The following is a 21,032-nucleotide window of genomic DNA, read 5'->3' as shown; positions in this document are numbered from 1 at the left end:
TCCCCCTTATTTAACCCTTGCTAGAAGAAAAGAATGTCAGCAAGATTGTAGAGTATGGATATTCCTTACTCTATTTACATGACAAAAAAGCCTTGTCTGACAGGAAAGAGAAGTCAAATTATAAGACCCTTTAATTGGTTTACAAGTTAAAGCCTTTGGAATAAACACTGCTTGTTAGATATAATCCACATCAAAACATTTATCTGCTTTACAGATTATTTTCTTCAAGTAGTCCTAAATTTCTGAGTTTTATGAAGTTGCATGGAACTTAGAAAGAGGCCAGAAACAGCACACAAATGCACAGCTGGGGCATGTTTGATTCCTGTAAGGAAGAGTGAGGGGCAGGAAAGTCACCAAAGCTCAGGACGCCGTGCACGTCCCCAGAATCACATCTGTTTCATCCAAGACAAGATTCGTGCCTAGGATTCAAAACACAAGGAAAAGCTTAACTTGTTTTGGTTGGAATAACAGCCTGCTAACCTCCACAGCATCTTCCAGGAAGATATCAACTCCCATATTTTCCATCTTTTCCTCCCTCTTTCCCCCAAGTGAACCTGAAGAGCAACAGCACAGAGCCGGATGGGGAACCAAATCAAAACACACTCGGGGGTGCCAAGCATGGGGACCTCTGGAGACAATCGACACCCTTTCAATAGATTCCTGTTGATGAGAAAATGTTTCCATCCAGTTGGAACCACCCACACTTGTAACCATCTTATAAACTTTGTCTGCTTTTGATTTTTTAAGTTTTACTCAAAAGAAATAAGCTTCTCAATGTAACCATACTCGTCCAAGCTCTCTCTCATCAGCCAAGCGAAAAATTTCTTTTTAGTCACGTAGGGCTGGGACAGGTGACCTAAATGGCTTCCCGGTGTCACATTTTTGAAGTTCTTTAATGGTTTTCCAGCTGCTTTCCTACCACCCTGTATCTCTCAGGATATACTCTTGGAAAGATCTCTTCTCCAAAAAATTCACTGTTTTGCTCTAAAGGATTAAGAAATCAAATTAAGAAACTCAAAATCTCTGAATTTAGTGACTTTTCCCACACTATTAGCTATTTTTTAAAATAAATTTATATATTTTATTTTCTTTATTTTTGGCTGCGTTGGGTCTTCGTTGCTGCACGCAGGCTTTCTCTAGTTGCGGCGAGCGGGGGCTACTCTTCGTTGCGGTGTGCGGGCTTCTCATTGCGGCGGCCTCTCCTGTTGCGGAGCACGGGCTCTAGGCTCACGGGCTTCAGGAGTTGTGGCGCACGGGCTTAGTTGCTCCGCGGCATGTGGGATCTTTCTGGACCAGGGATCGAACCCATGTCCCCTGCATTGGCAGGTGGATTCTTAACCCCTGCGCCACCAGGGAAGTCTCACTGTTAGCTATTAAGGACAGATTTTTTTCTGGCTTGTTGCTTTAAGATGTCAAGATGTATTCTGCTTTCCTAATCTGGACCTGGGATTTCCTTTCACATCACCCCTCGTTGTTACACTAACCAGATGTTTCTGCCTTTTTCCAGAAGACAGCCGTATTGAGACTTTACACTCTAGGCTTCTCCCAGGTCATCTGTTCAGATATTCACCATATTTCTTCCCAATGGTTCCAGACAAATCTTATTTATTTCCTTTTTTTTTTTTTTTTTTTTTTTAAATCTCAGAGTTAAAACACACACATGCCCACACACTGTCAAATCCTCTGCCAAGACTGATTAGTGTGGTTTTCTCTTTGGACTCGTCTATAATGACCTAAAGATGGATTATATCTGGATTCCTAGAGGTCTGTTCAATATTAACCACGACGATGTGAAATGTTAGACAATTGGGTCTGTCTGAACCTCCATTAGTAATCCAGTCTGCTACTGTTTCTTGGTGAGATTCTATAACCATTTTGAAACTGTCACTGACCCACCTGTAAAGCTAATGAAACCTATAATCTCCCTCTCCTGAAATATTCTAAAGCAAAACGGGAGCTGTAATGGCTGTTCTAGAACAGGGATCAGCAAACTGCAAACCCTGTGCCATATCCAGCCCACTGTCCATTTTTGTCAATAAAGTTTTATTGGCACACAGCCATGCTCATTTCTTTCCATATTCTATATGGCTGGTTTCCTGCCACAAGAGTTGAGTTGAATAGTTGTGACAGGGACAGTATGGCCCCCAAAGCCTGAAATATTTACCATCTAGCCCTTCACAGAAAGTCTGCCCACCTCTGCTTTAAAACCAACGGCTTAGAAGACAATGATTACGAATCCCACTCTGTGATTCTGCAAAGATACTTCATTAGAATATCATTTTTCTCAGGGTAAAAATGAAATGATAAAGTTACATGTAAAAGTGCTGGGACTCAGGAGGCAGTTAATACTTGTCCTTTCTAGTTGCCAAGGTCCTTCTGGACCCTCAGTCTCTTCCTCTCTGCTCTGTTCTCCCTGCAGAGTTGGAATTTTCCTCCTCTTGGCATCACAAATTATTTCAATATTGGCTGCTCCGTCCTCTCATTATCTACACACTTGTCTTTCTTCCCATCTAGAAGGTGGCTTTCTCTGGGAAGTGCCATATCTGAGTTACCTGTGTTTCCCCAGGACCTGGCACATAGCAAAATCCTAGCAAAGATTTTTTTTTTCAGAGAATCAGTGAGTCAAGAAATAGCAAATGAACACTAGAAGTATTTGTAATTCTAAAAGATGCCAGGCAAAGATCATTTATAATAGATTAGTATATAGTACCAGGCTTCCAAACTGTCACGAGCAACGAGCACTTGGTGGGCAGGAGGCTGGGATGTCATGGATTTACATATGACAGTCGCTTTACTGACAAGGCAAAGGGCAAGTTAACACTCCTTCCTTGTATAGGTACAAGGAAGTTCCTAGAACCCGAGAAAGCAAAAGTGATTCCTGTTTACACCTAACAACTTGCAAAAAAATTCTCTAACCAAACCTCTCATCTTTGAATGACAATGTAAAGTATGATATTCTTTGTCTATAACAAGAGCCTGAATTTAAGATTTCTAATCATAGCGATACACTTTAGCATCCAATAATTCCTTTGAAAAGACAGCTGTTTTGGTTTTTCATGGATTTAAATGAAGAGATTCATTTGTTTAAAAATGAATTGTAAAAATGAACTAGGCAGTGAGGGTATAACAGTGAAGAAATAAAGTTCTTGCCCTCACTTTACTAAAATAAATTAACTTAGAGCTTAGAATTCATTTTGACAAGATTCTTCTCTGGGTTATTTATCTTCCATAAATTTTCCATTATATTTCATACATAACTAAGAGGGTCTCACATTTCCAAAGTAGAGACAGGTTTCCGTATTGGATTGTTTCCCATTGCTGCTGTAACAAATTACTATACACTTGGTGGCTTAAAACAACTTTATTATCTTACAGTGCTAGAGGTTAGAAGTCTGAAATGGGTCTCACTGGCCTAAAAATCAAGGTGTCGGCAGGGCTGCATCTCTTCTGGAGGCTCCAGGGGAGACTTCATTTCCTTGCCTTTTCAGTTTCTAGAGGCCACCTGCATTCCTTGACTCATGGCCCCTCCTTCATCTTCAAAGCATCGGAGCAGAGACTTTATCACATGGCATCATGCTGACACTCACTCTCCTGTGTCCCTCCATCACATCAGAGGACCCTTGTCGTTACACTGCACCCACCTGGATCATCTGGGATAATCTCCTCATCTCAAGGTCAGCTGAGACCTTCCTATTTGCCATGTAACCTAATATATGCATAGCTTCTGTGGATTCGGTCATGAACCATGATTCTCTGGGGAGTCACGATTCTTCCTACCACACACATCTCGGTAGCAACCAGTTCAACAAGCCCAGGTCATATGCATGACGCAGTGTGAAAACTGAACACCACGACCCCTTACTAGAATGTTTCTCTTACCCGTGCGGCTCCCTGGCAGCTGCCAGAAGTGCACCACCTCTGCTCCTCCACCAGTCCCTCCTTAGTTGCCATTTCCTCTACATCAAACCATGTTCCGTTCATCCCGTCAACTCTTCTAAGAATAAAACCGACTTTTCTCCCACCTGTGCCCCCTCCAAGTGAAGGGAGAACCATGCTCCTTCCTCCATCCTTCTGTTCTTGTGAGGGATCAGACCCCCTTGCCCAAGTGCTACACAAAGATTTGTTAATTATAGTAAACGTCATTCATATTTGATGCTCCCAGTCTACATCCATCATATCTTAATGCTCCACCTTCAACCCAGAGAACCCCAAAACACGCAAGCAAGAAGGCACCCCAGAGAGCAGCCTTTCCAGCCCCTTCAGTCTATTAGTGAAGAAATGCTTGTGATCCCAGCAGTGAAGCCAGAGTCTGCTTATCTGTAAGACGACAGGTCTAGAATCTCACCTGAGCCCTGCATTTGTGACCGGCAGCTGTATGTCAGAGGTAAGCTAAGACACCGTTCCCTGGAGGAGTTATGTCCCCAGCATGCAGCCAACCAACTCTGAGTACAGAGAGTTGGACACAGAGAGACAGAGACAGAGACAGAGAGTTGCTTCTGAGTACAAAAGCTTGCTTGTGTCCCAACAGGGATAGCTATACACAGCAGAAGCCTCCAGCGCTGGGTGAGTATTACAACGCCCTCCTTGCCCTCTGCTCCACCACGGTTCTCCCCTCATGCTCAGGAAGAGGGGACCAGGAGCTGATTGGAGCTGATGGGAGGCGTGGCCACCTCCTGGCAGTGGTTTTTCACAGCCGCCCACGTGTAAAATGAAAAACACCTGGCTCCACAAGTGTTTGTGGGAACACAGGGATTTTCTTGCTCCAGTAAACTTCTACTAAAGTCTCAAATGTAGTGATCAACCCACACAGCACAGCCTTGGGAGAAAAGCTGCTGATCAAGCCATCGAAGCTGCTTGAAGAGAGAAGGGCCACCCCGATCTGCGTGCCCTGTCTCCCTCTGCACCAGATGGGCCTTCTTTATCAAATACTTTGTTAGAAAAACAGTAACCTAAAAGAAAAAGCACTGAGTGTAGGGTGTTAGTCTTAAGAATCAACAGTCAGAAAGCAGACACTTTCTAAACACCCGCGTGTGAGGGATGATGTCACAGGCCGGGGATCCAGTCCTGCCTTTATCAAAGTCTGTTCAGCGGAGATTGGTGTCGAAAACACACCACTTGGCACGAATACCCTCAGATGAGTCTTGTCCAGGGGCCCCAGAAGTCCCTCTCCCAACAGGTGCACCTGACCTCCCTTGTTTCTTGGGGGAGGGCCCTGGTGACAGCTTCAGTGACCTGTCAGGTTCAGCCCATTGAGGAGGAAGGGGAAGGGCACTGCAGGCTGTAGGAACAGCGTGCGCGAGGTCGTGAGGTTGAGGCCGCGCCTGGCATTTTCAGAAGGCGTGACTAAGACATGGGACAACCGGGTGGGGATGGAAGCCTGCATCAGAGGGCTCTCTGTGCCCGCTGAGACTAGATGTCAGCCCTGAGACTGCAGCCGGAGACTCAGGCGCTCACAAGTGCCCTGAGCATCTGGGGAGGGTGACAGAGTCCAGTGCAAGCGGACAAGGGGAGGGAGAGACAAGGTGGTCGCGGCTGAGGCGCCTGACTCCCCAGCCTGCCGGTCATCACCTGCCAGGCTCGCCCCTCTAGAACCTTCCCGGGGCAGCACCAGGCTCTGCAGAGCTGCAACCCGGTGGGCTTCCTGGAGGCGGGGGCGGGGCAGGGAGCGGGCAGGTGAAATTGGGAAGGGATGACATGGGGAGAACGGAGCAGAAGAGCATGGAAGGGCTGGAGAGCGAGGCTCAGGGCACATGCAGCAGAGAAGGGCGGAGAAGCTGGCAGTAGGTATGGGACACCGAGTGAGGACTTTATAAATAGTCGGTGATGATGAGACAGACTCCGCTACCTTAGCACAGAGCCTGACAGGGGTGGGCTTGACCGTTTCTAAAGTGTCAGCCCAGGGTGTGTGTGTGTGTGTGTGTGTGTGTGTGTGTGTGTGTGTGTGTGTGTGTGTGTGTGTGTGTGTGTGTGTGTGTGTGTGTGTGTGTGTGTGTGTGACAGACAGAGACAGATGGAGACAGAGACAGAGAGATGGACACAGAGAGACAGAGACAGATGGAGACAGAGACAGAGAGATGGACACAGAGAGACAGAGACAGATGGAGACAGAGACAGAGAGAGACAGAGACAGATGGAGACAGAGACAGAGAGAGATGGAGACAGAGAGAGATGGAGAGACAGAGTCAGAGAGACAGAGACAGAGAGAGGACGAGAGACAGAGTCAGAGAGATGGACACAGAGAGACAGAAACAGAGAGACAGAGACAGATGGAGACAGAGACAGAGAGATGGACACAGAGAGACAGAGAGAGATGGAGACAGAGAGAGACGGAGAGACAGAGTCAGAGAGACAGAGACAGAGAGATGGACACAGAGAGACAGAGACAGAGAGAGACGGAGAAGGAGAAGCAGAGGAGGAGTGGGGGCAGGAGCGTCAGTCCACGGTTCCGTTGAATCAGTACCTCACGACCTCTCAGAGGTTCTCCCCAGCTGACCAGAAGGCAGCTCCTACTGCGCCTGTGGTTAAAGCCTTGTACCCGCAATGTCCTTTCCAGGTAGACTCGCCTAGCTGAGAGGTTCTAGAAGAGTCTGCGTCCTGCCCTCCTCCTTGTCATCTCGGGGAGGGGCGAGCCAACAACCAAAACTGACCCTCAGGGCAGCTACTCAAAGACATTATTAGATTTGACTTTCCATCCGCCAGACCCCTTACCTGCTGCAAATCACCTTCCCCCCGCTGTCTGCGCTCCTTTACTTACTTAAACAGGGACACTCGGCCGCCACGTGACTCAACCACAGGCTTCCTCCCAGACCCGAGGGCACGGCTCCGCGGTGACAACCAGCACACGCCCTTCCTGCCTCGCCTCTCCCCGCAGCTACAGCCCGTCCATGAGAGACGCTTCCCGGGAGGGGCTGGTGAACACAGCAAGCGCGGGTCCGAGGACACCGCGCGGGCGGCCTCCCAGCCCTCGCCTCCCTCCCTCATCACGCCTGTAAGCATCCTGGAAACGCCTGCGGGAGCCGACGGCGTAACCCACGGTCGCCAGGGCAGTGGCAACGCAGCGCACGCCTCCCCAGCCCCTCCGAGCGGACCAAGCGTCAGTGATCCCGCGCCGCAGACCAGCGGCCGGCGAGGAGAGCAGCCGCTGCGCCAGCCCAGCAAGGAGTTCACGGATGAAGGGACGGTCCTGGCCCTAAGGAATCCGGGTCGGGAAGACGCAGGTCGTTACCTCATTCAGTAAATGTCTATCCAGCACCTTCCTCGTAGCAGGCACTGTTCCAGGTGCCTGGCGTCAAGCAGCAGACAAAACAGAGAGAAATCCTTTTCCTCACCGACTCAATATTCTAGCGGTAAGAGGGGAACACCTCTTCCCGCATACTTAGTAAAAGGAACCAAAGCAATGACACCAGGCGAGGGCCGAGTGATGCTCACACAGAAAGAAAGAGGAGAAGATACTTTTTGCTGGAATAAGGGAGGCCTGAGGAGGAAGCAGGGGCAGAAAGACCTTGTTAAAGCACAAATATGCCTTGGGAGGCTCAGACAGGCAGCCATCTTCAAAAACAGACGCCCCCACTGTGCTTTCCCTTGTCTGTAGGGCCACTGCCCCGCCATTCCCCAGCACACACCAGCCAGCACACACCAGCGGTTCAAGGGCGGCAGAGCAGGTGGGGTTCAAAGGTCACGTTAAGGTCCTGTAACAGTCAGGTTTATAACTGACTCACATAATCTCCCTCCCAGCCCAGCCAAACCTACACACCCGCTTCTGACAGTTTATTATCTGTCACCTGTCTCACTGTCCACCTCTGTGGATCCGAACTGTCACGCACCCCGACCCAGGATGCACTTTGCCTGGGCCCACCCTGCTCTCCAGGGCACTCTGGGCTCCCCAGCCGCACCCCCTGAGGCCCACGTCACACAGAAGAACGCCCACAGAGTCATTCTCTCCCTGGGCAGCCTTTCAGGAAATATGCTCGAGAATCAGAGGTTAAAGAAAATTACCTTTCAGTAGATGTGCAATAATCTAGTTGAATATCTTTGCTTAATTTTTTAAATTATTCTTTTTTTAGTTTATTTTTTATTTTTGGCTGCACTGGGTCTTCATTGCTGCACATGGGCTTTCTCTAGTTGCAGAGAGCGGGGGCTACTCTTCGTTGCGGTGCGCGGGCTTCTCATCGCGGTGGCTTCTCTTGTTGTGGAGCACGGGCTCCAGGCGCGCTGGCTTCAGTAGTTGCGGCACGCGGGCTCGGCAGTTGTGGCTCACGGGCTTAGTGGCTCCGCGGCATGTGGGATCTTCCCGGACCAGGGCTCGAACCCGTGTCCCCTGCATTGGCAGGTGGATTCTTGACCACTGCACCACCAGGGAAGCCCCTTTTTTTTTTTTTTAATTTTTTTTTTAAATTTTTTGGCTGCGCCACATGGTGCAGGATCCTTGACCCGGGATGGAACCTGTGCCCCCTGCATTAAGCATGGAGTCTTAACCACTGGACCGCCAGGCAAGTCCCTATATTTGCTTAATTTTTAAAATATGTGAATTTTAAAAAAACACACACACACAGACAACTTTGCTTCCCTTGAGCCATCAATTGAGAAACTGCAGAATTCCTTTTGTTTGGACCCTAGAAAACCCTGTCCCAAATGCAGCCAGGCTCCTCTTCTGGAACGTACTTGTCAGACAGATGTGCAGTTTCTATAGAAATACCTCCATCAACAGAGATCCTCCTCCAGGCAGGGCAGCCTGTTCACTAAGACAGTCAGAGGTTCAAAAATTCTGCTATTTCTTTATATCCTCAGCCCATGGGCCCTAAAATTGATTTGGCTTAAAAAAATGTAGATCAATATTAATTTAAATATGACTTCTTGTTAGCTATAAATCCAATCATTAAGCAGAGCGATTTGAAGAAGAGGGGAAAATAAATGGATACGCTGAGAGCAGGAACTGTCATTGTCCATAAGGACAAAATACTGCCAAGAGAGTTTGGAAAGACAATCTTTCGGGAAACAGTAAGTGAGCTAACGGGGGTCCTGAGTTTTTGCTGAGAGTTCTGGGAAACGGGAACGAGGGCATCCAGCGAGGACTTCTGGCCGGGAGAGGATACCCAGCTTTAGGATGAGGGGGCTGGGGGAGGGTGCTGCTCCTGGGGTCCAGCCAAAGACAGGGTGGGTCTGGGGCAGGGGGTGGCAGCCGTCATGGGGCTTAAGTGCCCTGGATCTGGGGAAAGGGTAAGGCAGCTGCCGGTGATTACATTTTATCAAATCTATGTGTGATTAAAATGAGTGCCTACACTTTAGCTGTCTTTCTATCTTGGAAATTCTCATATTCTCTCTCTAAATGTGGGGAGGTCACACAGACCAAGCCTGGGAGACGTGCCCAGGGATGCAGTCGAAGAAAAAAAGTAAATTACTCAGCTGGGTCCCACCTTAATGCTCCGGTATACCTACCTGGAAAGCTTATTTTAAAAGAATATGCTAAGTTTTGTTTTAAAAAAAAAAATCCCATAAGTAATCAGAATAGTACGAGTTGTTTTTCTGGTGACAGCAAATATGCAAAGCTCTTGGTTCTTTGGGCGCAGCTTTTTCAGCTGGTCGACACAACAGTATCGCAAACACGTTGTGAAATGATCAATGCTTACTTTTTATTCTGTGACTCGAAACTCAAAAAGACTTCATCATCCCTTCCTGGGCTTCTCCTTTAGTTTCAGAAAACGACCAGTCTCCAATGTAGCTAGAACCTGAAAAAAATAATTTTTTTTTAAAATTACAGAATGTAACTTCTAAAGCTGAGGAGTACATACGTGAGATGGAATAAATTCATTTGCCTTAAGTTAACCTCTGAAAATACTGGACTTCACGCGACTTTATCAATATCCCTCACTCGCATAAGGCCTCGCACCATGGGAAGTGAAACTGACAATTTCTGTAACAGTTTTTTTCTACTTGGTCATTGTGATCACGACTAAAATTGCCTTGATTAACCTGACTTAACTCGAAACATTTGCCTTCAGCTACTGTAAACAACCAAGTTACCCCCAATCTCAGCAATGCGGAGTTCCCTTTCTCACTAACCATGTCACCACTGTGACAAGTTACGTCAAAAAGCATCACAAGCTGCTCACCCACACAGGCAGGCGACCCAACAACATCCAGAGACCAGAGCGGACATGACCAGAGGGAAGGGAAGAGTGTCAGTTATGCTTTCTTCATCTTGATAAGAGGTAGCAAATCGAATTTTAACGGACGAACAAACTCCTATCCCCCAAGGATGCACTGAAAATCTCCCAGATCTAGAATTAAAATAAAAAGTGCTGCCGTTTTTAATCACGTGGCATTCGCTAATTCCGTCTGTGCCTCACTGCGGTGAGCACCTCTGTTCCTCCCTGGTGATGCCCGGTGGCTTTGCTCTCTGGACCTGGCTCAGGGCAACTTCAGAAGCCAAAGGTCACCAGCACTCCCGGGAGACTGAATACGAGGTGCAGTGGGGGCAGCGACAACCTTGCCTCTGAAGATGCATCCAGAACCCGGTTCTGTGTCCTTCCCAGCTTTCTTTATTTACGCCAGACTCCCTGGGATCTCGATTTGCCCTGCTGGCAGCAGCAAAAGGAACGTCCTTCCAGCTTTCCTTGCCCCTCCCCCTGCTTCCCTCAGCCAGACCTTTGCCTCAGCATGTTTCTTCCTGTTTACAGTAGCAACTCAGGGCATTTAAGTACCGCAGTGCACACAGAACTGTGCTACCGGGATGAGAAGCTCTCTTTACATAACTGTCTACCTACAGAGATGTCCCCGGTAACATGAAGTCAAAACTCTCTCCAAACTCTCAAGTATAGAGATGCTCTGTTGCCAGGATATATTGGGCAGGATATATTGAAGTATATCAAAACACGTGTACTCAGTGGATTATTATTATTATTGTTATTAATGGCAGTCACTAGAACAGATCAATGTGAAAAACAGAAAGATATTAAGATTACAATAGATAGGCAAACACTTATAAGAGATAACACAATTGAAAAGAGCAGAATTTAAAATTGTTCCAAAGTGCTGATTACAACTGTACCAGAAGTATGATCACATATGGATGTAGCTATGGAAATTAGAAGATATATATAGATATATATTTAGACATCTTAGAATTATATATAGATATCTACATATCTATATATAGCACAAATAAACTACAAGAAAGAGTTGGTTGATGATTATTAAATTCTAGGATTCTATGAAAACAGAGTGATAAAGCTCTTCCCAGGCTTAAAATATGCAACACTGGGGCTTCCTTGTGGCGCAGTGGTTAAGCATGTGCCTGCCAACGCAGGGGACACGGGTTCGAGCCCTGGTCCGGGAAGACCCCACATGGCGCGGAGCAACTAAGCCCGTGCGCCACAACTACTGCTCCTGAGCTCTAGAGCCTGCGAGCCACAACTACTGAGCCCGTGAGCCACAACTACTGAGCCCGTGAGCCACAACTACTGAGCCCCCGCGCCTAGAGCCCATGCTCCTCAACAAGAGAAGCCACCGCAACGAGAAGCCCGCGCACCGCAATGAAGAGCAGTCCCTGCTCGCTGCACCTAGAGAACGCCCATGCGTGAAGACCCAACGCAGTCAAATATGAATAAAAAATTTTTAAAGTATGGAACACTTCAGAATCACAGAATCTTGTCACCAGAAGGGACTTTAGCTCAACCTTTTCATTTCACAGATTAGTAAATTATACCAAAAGAAGTTAAGTGACTTATCCGTGGTCATAAACCTACTTCCTGGCAGAACTGAGGCCAGCACGGGGAGGTCCCCGCTCAGGAATCTGCCTTCTCTTCAGAGCACACTGCAGGGGACTCACAATAAAGCAGGGCATCCCGGTGATCGGAGTGGTCACTGTCCAAAAACCCACGTGGTGAGGAGCTTTTTCAGGGAAGCACACCTTCAAAACTCGACAACATTTCCTAACATCAAGTCATGTAAATGACTTGAATTCCCACTCAAAATTCCATCCTTGTTCACAATCAGCATCTTTCCTGATTGCAGATCTTGCCCTCCAAGTACAGAATTTCACAAGGTTAATCAAAATGGCATTAGAGAACTTCCCCAATAACAGGTGAAACAAGGGCAAATGGGGACTGCGCAGGTGCATGAGGCAACAATCTTTTTTTTTTTTTTGGTACGCGGGCCTCTCACTGTTGTGGCCCCTCCCGTTGCCCAGCCGCCCCGCGGCACGTGGGACCCTCCCGGACCGGGGCGCGAACCCGCGTCCCCCGCGTCGGCAGGCGGACTCTCAACCACCGCGCCACCAGGGAAGCCCAAGGCAACAATCTTTAAGGGAAACATTTTAAGTTGGTGGTGAGACAGGGATTTCAATACAGAAAGAGTTTAATAGTAAAGAACCTAAAGGGCCCAAAGGAAAATGACAGGGACCTCAAATATTCCCGTAAAACTGACCATCTTGAAGATGTGATGTCAATGTCAAATGGAATTTAAAAAGTACCATGATATACAATCATACAATTTTGCCTAAAAATGGATTCCTCTCCAAACCATCAATACTTGATTTTTGCCTTGCTCATTCTAAGAGTTAGCCATGGCCAAAATGATCTTCTAAATTGTGTTAAATATAAACTAAAAGAATTATTTTCATGATATTCAGAGTTTGGGGCAAGATAAAGTCCCAAAGCTTTTTAAAATTGTATTATGAAATTCTGGTCCCCATTTAAGTGGATTCAATTTAAATGGCCTTTTTCTGGTTCTAATTATCCTCAGATAACAAGGACCTGCTGTAGAATCTTCAGAAATAATTTTTTAAAGTATAAATCAGTAATATGCAGGGTATTTATCTCATTTCAAGCCAAGCATACATTTTAGGAGCAGGAACTTTAGATCCAGAATATGAACTATCAGGGGACAGTGTGTTTTTAGTTTGTCCTCTGCCATTAAAAAATAATGCATTTTTATATTTTCTTTATTTATTTTTTGGGGGGGTTTTTTTTTTTTTTTTGCGGTACGCGGGCCTGTCACTGCTGTGGCCTCTCCACTTGCGGAGCACAGGCTCCGGACGCGCAGGCGCAGCGGCCGTGGCTCACGGGCCCAGCCGCTCCGCGGCACGTGGGATCCTCCCGGACCGGGGCACGAACCCGCGTCCCCTGCATCGGCAGGCGGACTCTCAACCACTGCGCCACCAGGGAAACCCCTATATTTTATTTTATACAAAATAAAAAGGTTACAAAATTACAAATGACTATATTTGTCTCAATTCCTTTAAAAAGTGCGAAAGTGTAATAATGTATTTACCATTCTGAATTACATAATTAAATTTTACACCCTATTTCATTTGAACATAACCATGAAAAAAGCTACATAAGGTTCTTAATAGTGGTTAATTTGCATACTGTGATTGGTTCTCTTGTCTGCAATTATCTGTGTCTCTGTATAATTCCTGGTCTGAACTTCACCTGAGAACAATCAAGTTGGCTGAGTTTTCCAGTGCTTAAATGTTTATTACGAGAAAATGGTTGCTTTTCAGGGCTGTTTAACATTCACTCAGATAATAAAAGGGCTTCTAGTATCATGAAAACACAAGGTTTCATTTTAGAAGCATCAATTATTCAGTGGAACATTTTCTTCTAGAAGAATAAAAAAAGAAAGAGAATATTTTTTTCCATTAAATAAAACTGCAATGTTCTATAGTAGAAAGATATTTTTTCTTTTATTTTCCAAATCCGTAACCATACTCAGCATCTAAATAATCAATGACAAGCACACCTTAAAGTATGTGGGATCATAAATTTGCACGATTCACTTCTTGGAAAGTTTCTAGCTGCTGTGACCGAAATAAAAAAACAATTTATGATTCAGTTTGTTTACTAATACTGTCTCAAAGGTCAAGGCCAAAATTACTGACTCAGCCTTGCTGTCAAATTTACTTTGCAAGTGAGTGCGAACGCATGACTCAGGATTAAGAGGTGACTAAAGCTTCCTTCCAGGAAGGACAACAAAACTCCCCGTTCCCAAAGCCATCAGAGGCTGAAGAACCAAGGTGGGGAACCACAGGCAGATGCTTGAATTATTTCACCACTGTGGTCTGAGAACAGGAAAAAGAATCTGCTCCAAATCACCTTCCCAAATACTTGAGACTCAGGCTAAATGAATCAGTGAACCCTGTGCTCCGGTCCCCCTTCCTGGAGTGGAATCAGTGAACAAGTGGAAAGTCAAGGACCAAGGGAACCCCTGCTCTACTGACTCAGGTAAGCTACTGCCAACCTCAGGGGAGAAGTTTGGTTGTTTTACGGCTCTAAACAGGAAGTGTTTGTGCAGGGAAGCTTGACCAAACCATAGGAAACAAGAAATCATGGACCGGGCTCCTTATTTTTGGCCAACTGACTTAGAAGCAGGTGTTTGTCAACATTAAAACTGCCTTTAAAAGGAAATGCACCACTAAACTTCCTATCAGCCCTAAGAGATGACGTCAGGAAGATGGTAATAAACGTGATTAACCCTCCCTGCCTGCTCAGCATCTTCTAGCCACGAGGGAGGGAGCATCCCCACGCTGTCGCAGCAGGGGGACCAGGTGGGCTCAGGAATCCCACAGATTTTGCCTTAAAACGCTTCCTAACTGGGGCACGTTTCCTCACCTTGCCAAACCTCTTCACTCGGCTGTAAAACGGCTACAGGAACAAAGTCGTAAGATGCTTACGAGCTTTAAAGTGTCAAGTGTGGAGCACAGTGCTTTGGACACAGAATGTTCAGGTGGTTCATTATTCTTCTTTTTCCCGCTACATACAAAATAAAGTACCTTTCTACACTCTCTTGGGAGAAGCTGCCTTAGATATTGAATATTTTCTCTACTTAGAGCTGATCCTTTCCACCCAAAACAGTGACTGGGAATGTTTTTTTTATTACTGTGAAAATACAGAAAAAGTAAATACTTCAGAATGCGGTATTCTAAAACTCTTCTCCCTAACAGTTACTGCAGAAGAGAAAGGACCCTTACGGTTTTGGTTTAATGATCGCTAACACTGACATAGCATCAGGCACTGTTTTCCATACGTTAAGTCATGTAAAATCCGTAACATCCCCATTTTACAGATCAGGAAACTGAGAAGCAACCTGTCCACATGCCAGAGCCACACAGGACCTCTGTGCTGTGTATTTATTTGAGGGGATTTGGGGAGGAAGGGTAGGGAGGGAAGAAGAAGGGAAAAAAGCAAAACAGTCTAGAATATTCTTTCCCCCCTCCAACACACATACATAGCAAAGAAGATTTTAATTGTGAAGACATCAAATACCTTCCCACTGGCTAGTTCTTCAAATAAAAATGCTTGATTTCTTATTTAAGTATTTTCCTAGAGATACTTGCAGAAACAGGAGGAAAGAGAGGGCTGGTTACCAAGCAGAATGGTGTCAGGTAGCAGCACAGAGAGAGGACCCCTGCAGGGCTCTCAAGGTAGGAGGGTGAGAGGGGATTGTTCTAGACCTTACTGAAATCTAGCGCCCAATGGCTGTGTTCATCGCGACTGCACACACACAGGACACCTGTGAATTCCAGCCCGTTCTCCCACCGCTGGAAACCGTCCCCAAAGCATTCTTCTTAAATATGATGCCTTCAAATGTGAGAAAAGCCAGAAGAGCAGGAGCTGCTACTGCAAGAAGTATGGGTATATATGCACGTGGCCCGTGCAAGGTCCTTACCAACGTTAATCAAATCTTCACTCACCATTAAACGTGATACCCATTTTAGAGGCACGCTTAAGAGACGGAGCGTTTTGCCCCACGCCACCGCAGACTGACTGATAAATTCCAGCTTCTAGACGCTATGATGGACTACGGAGTCCAGTGAGGTTTTTGAAAGGCAATCATCTCCCTGCATCGCACAGAGTCACCCCTGGGAATGAAGACGGGTGAACGGTGCACCCCGGTAAGAAGAGGTATAGCTACGTAAACAGGGATGGGAATAACAAAAATTAATAGTTACAGTTGCTCATTAAGTGTTTTGCAAAACACGATTTAATGCTGTCTTTATATAATCACTGGGGAAAAGGGAAACTAGAGAAGAATCTGGAACATGTGGGAAACCTCGAGGTGAGAGGTTGACGTGAACTGCGCGACGTTAGGGACAGAAACGGAAGGAAACTGAGCTTTCGGAAGTAACTGTGGATTCAGAAGAAAAGACGGCAAAAGGGAGAGAGAGGACCAAGGAACCGCTGCAGAGCCAGGCGCCTCTCTCTTCTGCAAATAACCGCACTGCTCGTGGCATTTCTGAGGCCAGGAATTAGGAAACTACTGCATCAGAGTCGGGGGCTCAGAGCACACTTTCCGCTAGAGGGTGGGCCCCTGGATCCCACAAGGTGAAGAGAGATTAGGAATGAAGATGCAGCAGAAACCAGGGGGGCTCCGCAGCCAAGCTCCCTAGAATGTTAATTTAAAATTAAACTAACTCATTTAAAATGCTAATTTGTCATTTCAGAGGGTGAATAAGCTTGATGTCTCCCACAGAAAACCCCGCTGCCTGAATCATCTCACTCCCCCCCAAAAGAGGCAAACTTTGAAGGGAAATAAATCCCATCGCTTGTATTTTAAAAGCTGTTCAGGTGGCAAGGGGTAGACAGTGGAATCACATCCACGTGAGCAAATGAAAAGTTGCCTGAAGTTTCCCTCAAGCTCCGTTTCAGAATCAAGGTGGACAGAAAAAGTGTCGTTAACAGGTGATAAGGTGGGGAGGTGTCCGGTGCCTGTTTGGCTGCACCATTTAAGCCAACGGGAGCCAGCCCGGCTGGAAAAGCACTGTCATCAAATGACACCGTAAGACCACGGATTTGGAAGCGCTCAAGACAGATCTGAACAACTGGTGGACGGGCTGGATTGTGTCTGAGAGCTGAATGCAAGAACGGATTTTAATAACTGAACAATGGCTATGGTTTTAATGATAGAGCCGGACAGGCTGAGGCCAAACTGACCGAGGGTTTTTTCAGCCCGATTTGCTAGACTTTTTAGTGAGTGGTATTGGTGGAGGTGGAAACACTGGATGGGAAGCCAGACAGGGCCAATCTCCAGGCAGGAGAACGGGAGACGGTTCAAGTCCAGGCCTCGGCGTACCTGGGGGTCAGGGGCACCTGCTGCGCTGTTTCCTCTGGATATGTAGGCGGGTGAAAATGCTAGTCTGTGAAGAGAAGACACCAAACCAAATGAACAGTGGTTTGGGCTCAAAACCCTCCCTTTAGACAAATAAGAAACTGGAGAGTGATTTTCAAAGTTTACACTGATGGCCTCGGACTGACCAGGCAAAGATGAAGAGAGATTTCCAAACTCAGGGGAGAACAGCTGTTTTTCTTCAAAAAGGAAAAAAAAAGAAAAAGAGGACACAATAAAGAATATAAACATAGATAAAGGAAATTAATTCGCCTAAAATAAAGAGAGGCTCAAAATGTCGGCTTCTTTAGCAGATATTTGACCAAGACTGAGTGCTCGCTGCATAAGACAAAACTGCTGAAATCAAAAGCAGTCAGAAGGAGAGCCGGATGAAGGGGGTGCTTGAGGGGACGTCGGAGCTCTACCTTCGTTTGTGTGGGCTGGAAATTCACGGTAAAATGAAGATCATCCTCGATCATGTTTTTCACTGAGAAAGCCCTTGGATGAGTATTTTCCCCAAACACTCTAACCAGCACATGATCCCAGAGGCACCTTCTCACCAAGGAGACACACCTGCCTAATCTTTCTGCCAACAGGAGCCTAGAAATGTCACAGGAAGAGTTCTGGGCACCTGCTCCATGAATCCCCTGCCACAGCCCACAAAGCAGCGAAGAAATGCGTACTACTTCTGTGATTTCTGGAAGACAGCATTTGGCTGCTACTCTGTACTGCCCTCACCCCCAATCGTAAGCCCATCCTTCCTGGCTATTCGGATACTGACGTAAACGCAAGTTGGAGAAGCGCTGTAATTGGGCCCGTGTAATCCCAAGGCTCCAACAAGCAGCAGGCACCACTGGGGCTGCCATTTTCCTCTTCTCCATCCTCCAACCCTCAAACACCAGGTGCCTTCACAACAGCAGGCCCATCTTCCTCCTCTCTCCCACCGTCACGCGCCCCCCCCCCGACCCCTCACTGCAAGGATGGACCCCGCGTGGCAGCCCACCCCTCTGGGTACAGCCATGGGCGCGTGACCCAGGCCACAGAGATTGCTTTCACAGGGTTTGATTAAGCAGCACTGGAAGAAAGAGGGTCTTTCTTCCTTCTTTTTGGGTCGAAGCTGTAAGAACCGCCAGCAGCCATCTTTCAGGCCCATCCCCCAGAGGGCACCTGAGCCTCGTCTGAAGCCAGGTTCACCCTTGGATTTCCCTAGTTTATAAGTCAACAAACTCCATGTGTTGCTTAAGCTCGTTTGAGTTGGGGAGCGGGGAGATGTGTAACCCCCAACGTTCCTCAAGAAACATAAGACTGTTGCTTTTCTTAATAGGAAAGAGAAAAATCTTTTATCTAATGATATAACCGGTTGCCATTTCCCACCCAAAAAGATCCTCCACATCTCAACAGAAAATAATTGTTCACAAAACACATTCATAAAACAGTCACTTATTTTAGGCAGAAAATTGTTCTAACTTGATGCTTGAAACGCTAAAATTACGTGGTTTAATTATAAGGCTCCAAGTTATCCTTTCATATACTGTGACATTCTAATAAATTTGAAGGATTGTGTAAAACAGTTTTTAAAGAATTCTGTCGGACAGGATGTGGTGGCATCTTGAAAAACAACGAGCCATGGTGTTTCCCAGGGAACTGTCCCAGGCTAAAGCCTCATAAAGACGTCTATAAAGGACAGAGCAAGTGCTACTTTTGGAATAAATGTCCCATCAAAATCGGAAAAGCTCCTGAAAGAAAAACACTGCACACCCGACGGCACAAGCAGATGTCTGCTGTCTCCCTGTGGTACTCAGACACCCCGGAGAAACGTGAGCCAAAACCACCCCTTGGAGACCAGGGGCAGAGACAGTGACCTCCCCGCTCGATTCTGCAGGAGGTGCACCCCTGGATGGATGGGACGGTCCACGGAGCAGCCGCCCACTGCCGGCTCAAGCTTCTGCACTCACATCCCGCAGCTCGCTCCCTGGACCCCGAGGGAAGCTGCAGCCGGAATCGGGGTGTTAGTTCCGATCACAAATTGAGGAGGTTTATCAGATGGGGTAGGAATAATCAATGAAATTATTCCACTTCATAAATAAGGCCACCCTAATGGGCATCAGTCCGAGATACATTACGGTGACAGTGGTAAGAAATCCCTAAACCGACAAAGCTCACAGACCTTTGATCTTTCATGACTTTCCAAGGTATTGTCTGTGGACAGTCTGACCACCAGACCCATCCCTGGCTCTGAGCGGCTCCTGTCCCTGGTGCAAACCTTCAACTCGCAGCCCGACGCTGACACCTTGTTTTCTGCGTGTCTGCCCTTCCAGAAGGGCCCAAACTCCAGAGAAGCAGGGATGGAGTCTTCCTGATCTTGCTTCGTGGCACAGATTCTGAGGAATTTGACAGGCTGCCTGACAAATAAATGTTCATTAAATGGATAAACCCTATTTCCTTTCACTTTGCTGTTTAAAAAGAAAAAAAAAAAAAAGCAAAACCAAAAGAAATTCCAAACTTGGATCTTAGGATCTCAATCAAGATACTCCCAAAATATGAGGGGGCTCAATGTAGACTTAGGGGTAATGTGAAATAATCTAGGTGTTTATTTTTAATACAGGAAAGAGCATAGTTTTTGTTTTAAAAAAAAAAAAAAGAAAAAGAAAAAAAATTTCTAACTTTAGAACAGACCCAGGATTCTTCCCCGGCTTGCATGGTTTTTTTATCAGTCTTTTAAAATTTCTCTGGGTTCAGTTATTGAAGGTCCTAACAGTGGATTTGAAAGTAACTCAGGTCAATTCAGGGTCAAATACCAGAGACTGAGCACACCCCCTGCACAGGCTGGCTCTGCTGATAGGCACCTGTCAGCCCTCAGCCATCAACACCACCTGTTGTCAGAAACCCCCCTCTTGAAAATCGCTTCTTCCACCCCAAATGCATTCCTGTTCTCCACTCATGTGCCCTCCATTCATGACAAGTGAAGCAGAGAACGGGCAGGAGGACAGAACAAAGGCCCCTCTGTCAGCCAGTGCTCAGGGTGCTCCAGCACCTACCGGGGCTCTGGGCTCAGAACAAAGACCCCAGCGAGGGGCCGATGGGGCGGACACGTGGCCCTGGGCAGGCGATCTCTGCTAGGGGAAGGGTCCAGACGTTGGTGGCCTCAAAGGGGTAGAGGGAAGCATCAGTGGGCAACCCCTGGACCCACCTGCAAATAACAGAGTCCTAAAACATGGGTTGTTGCCCATCCCATCTGGAATGCCTCAGCAGCCCTGAAAAACAATCCATTCAGTGGAAAAGGCCAAGTCTCTACGGGGAGGTAACTGTCAGATGTGTCCTTGACCTGGGTGTTTATTGCTTTAGACTGAACGTTTTGTCCCCCACAAATTCATATGTTGAAACCTAACCCCCAATGTGAAAGTATTAGGAGGTGGGGTTTGGGAGTTGAGTAGGTCATGGGGGTGGAGCCCTCACGAATGGGATTAGTGCCCTGATAAGAGACACCAGAGAGCTTTCTGGCCCCTTCCACCACGTGAGAACACGGGGAAAAGACAGCTAGCCATCTATGAACCTGGAAGCGGGTCTTCACTAGACACCGGATACACCAGCACCTTGACCTTGAGCTTCCAGCCTCCAGGACTGCAAGAAACACATCTGTTATTTAGGCACCCAGTCTATGATGTTCTGTTATAGCAGCCCAAACAGTCTAAGACATTTATCAACACGGAAGTTCACTGCTATTTCTTACTTCTGGAGGCTGAGCACGCCCACCTTTTACCCCCAAACTGCAACCACTCTTCTCTCAACCAAATCTGTGATTTCCTGTTAGGTTTTCCAGTCCACAGAGCTCACGGGACTCTGCAAATCCATAGCATCTCACAAGCGTGTGTGCGTGTTCCCTCAGGATCGGAGCATGCAGTTAGGTGACAGAAAATAGGTTGTTTCAC

At 46.8% G+C, this 21,032-nt stretch overlaps 1 protein-coding gene across 2 annotated transcripts in view; it reads right to left on the bottom strand.

The window, feature by feature from the left end:
- Nucleotides 1-21,032, bottom strand: part of SVIL (supervillin) — a 242,629-nt gene that overhangs the window by 191,167 nt on the left and 30,430 nt on the right. For both annotated transcript variants that reach the window (XM_055087714.1, XM_028495943.2), the window contains exon 2: nt 9,627-9,725. The gene's annotated coding sequence lies outside the window, so the exon portion shown is untranslated. The remainder of the gene's footprint in view (nt 1-9,626; nt 9,726-21,032) is intronic.

Source organism: Physeter macrocephalus, chromosome 11 (genome assembly GCF_002837175.3).
Source record: "Physeter macrocephalus isolate SW-GA chromosome 11, ASM283717v5, whole genome shotgun sequence".
Classification (NCBI taxonomy): Eukaryota; Metazoa; Chordata; class Mammalia; order Artiodactyla; family Physeteridae; genus Physeter; species Physeter macrocephalus.
This window is presented reverse-complemented; position numbering and strand designations above follow the sequence as displayed.